Source organism: Echinops telfairi, unplaced genomic scaffold, assembly GCF_000313985.2.
Source record: "Echinops telfairi isolate 266 unplaced genomic scaffold, ASM31398v2 ScPeMD7_1;HRSCAF=3_0, whole genome shotgun sequence".
NCBI classification, from domain to species: Eukaryota; Metazoa; Chordata; class Mammalia; order Afrosoricida; family Tenrecidae; genus Echinops; species Echinops telfairi.
This window is the reverse complement of record NW_022103896.1, coordinates 79,378,121-79,380,755: the sequence shown is the minus strand read 5'-3', so window position 1 is coordinate 79,380,755 and position 2,635 is coordinate 79,378,121.

Sequence of the window (2,635 nt, the reverse complement as noted above, 5' to 3'; positions counted from 1 at the left end):
GGTAAAGTTGCAAATGTTAGCATTACAACTAAACAAACTAATTTTCCTAATCTGATATTATTGACAAAATGAGGATCTCAGATGTACTTAAGCTTCAATTGCATGTTTTTACACATTTATTTGTACATGACTATGGGAAGGTCATACATATACACAGAATTGTAGAAAAGTACTTTGTACTTCAGAAGGCCATTTTTACTCACATTTGCCCCAGAAAAATCTAAATTAACTGCATTTCAGGATCAAAGAATGGTGATGCTGTCCATTTTAATAAATGAACACACCACTACTACCAAATGCCCTTGCCACCACACCGCACAGGTCACAGACTCTCGGGCAGCTGAGAGTGCTGTCCTCTCGCTCAGGGCCTGGATTTCCCCCAGGCCAGCGCAGCGTGCTGGGTGGCTGGCTGCGGACTGGACAAAGCAGTTTAACGGCCCCACCTCCTATCCATGGGCACTCCTCACTTCATAATGCTGCAGCGATCAAGGCATGCCGGTGCAAGCAAACAGAGCTAGCTAGCCCTGGACGTTCTGTTCCCCAAAGCAGCACCCAAGAGCCAGAGTCGAAGATCCTTTCCCCAGGACATGACCTTCTGCTGCTCAAGTGGCGAGAACAACATTGGAAAGGCGAAAAAACACACATGCAGACATGCAGGGCTGCCGACAAGCCCTGTCATTATGGTAAATGAGGGAATGCCTTGCTCTGGTATCTGAATTCTGTTTTTGCACAAGTGAAAAATTTCAATCTCTCTCACGACTGTGTTAGTGAAGGCAATGATGGACATCTTCCAGCTACTGCCCTAGCAAAGGAGAGGGAGCTGTAGCTACAGAAAGGGGCTGCTCTAGCTGCAGGCTGGGGCTGGGTGCACCTCTCGCAGCTGTCTCCCACTTCCTTGGGGACACTTCCCCAATCTAGCAACAAAGGATTTCCTGGTACTCTGCCCCAAACTTCCCTTCTTCTAGAGTTACACTGGGCTAAAGACCTCGTTACATGCTGTAGGGATGAGATTCGCCCCTTTTAAAAAAGGATTATAAGGCTACAATTTAGTCAAGGGCTAGTTCCATTTTCCGTCCAAAGCACAGGGCACTGAGGGCTGAAGTATATTGCCCCTATGAGTCCGACAAGGTGTGAGCTGCCCTGGCACCGAAGGCCTTCCTCTGTGGGTGGGCTCAAAAGAAAGACAGGCTCAAAAGCATTGGGGAAAATTGGCGTTGGGGAGATGGCAGCCCCACAGGCCATGTGTTCCTCCAGAAAACAACCTGGGTGCGTTCACGGAGCAGTATGGGCAGTGCTTACCCTTCTCTGTGCCAAGCCCGTGGCATGCCTCTTCAGCAGTCCCTTCACCCTTCAGCCATCACAGCTCAAGAGACAGTGCTTGGGGAAGCACTCCTTGTCTTAGGGCGACCTGGTCTCAGTGACCAGCTCAATGACAGGAGGACAGGGGGCGTGACCCCAGAGCCCGATTAGAGAGATGCCCCAGCTTTGCCTTGCTGGCTTTCAGGACACAGGCCCAAATCTGCGAGGGGGGTCTGTGTGGGGCTTGAGGCCAAAGCACTCAGTATTCGGGACCGAGAGCAGCACAAGCAGCCGAATGAGTGACTGACCAAGCTTAGTCCTGAGACACGTGGTTGTAACAAGCACAACAGAGATGGGCAGACCCTGTGCAAACTACAGCGGTGTATCAGAATGCACGTGCCAGCCACAAAGCTGAGATGGCTATTCTACAGCAAATATTATCCGGGACCGTCTGGAATCTGAGCCTGGCCTGAGGTCCACACAGCATGTAACCCTGTTGTTGTTTTTTTCCACCGGTGAGGAAGCATGGTGCTAAAGATCAAGCCTATTTACTGTAATGTGTTTAGTAAAGACTTATAGCTTCCTTAGTGGAAAAAAAGAAAAGGTTTAGTAAGCGAATGGCTAGTCATGATGGGTCACTGCTGTGTAATTGGTAATTGCTGTGTAAATATATATAGTATTATTCTTTTAAAAAAAGTTATTCCAGATTCCTTAATCCTCAAACCAAAAAAGTGGTTTGAATGGTGTTAAAAAAAAGTGAGGAGGCATAGTCAACTAGAAATGGACTTGTAGTCTTTAGTGACAAAAAAGTTCATCTCAAAAAGGGAAAAAAAGATTGGTTAGAGTACATGACTGTGCAGTGTGGTAACTGGCTTCATGCACGATGCGGACAGCAGTTCAGCAGGACCTGTCACTCATACCTGGGAGCTTGGAGGCTGACGTTGAGGAAACAGCACCGAGCCTCAGTGACTGGGTCTGGAAGGGGAGTGCGGGCTGGTGCAGATGAGCAGATGATGATACAGAGCTAGGTATTTGGTCCAGAAGCCCATTTTGCCCGAGGAAGAAGGGCCAGGTTTGCCAGCTTTGCAAATTTGCATGTGTGATATGTAGGCGTGATAGATGGCCCAGACTTTTCTACATTCATTCAAGGTAAAAGTATGAAGTTCTGAATTTTAAAAAGTCAGCAAACTTTTTTTTTTCCTTTTAGTGTCAGGTTTGACAATTATAGTCTTCAGTAATCACCTATGAATGGGCCTTATAAACATATTGGGTAAGATCTTTTTTCTGTACCTCTACATGGCCATATCCACATACTCACACTAGTAAACTTGAATGC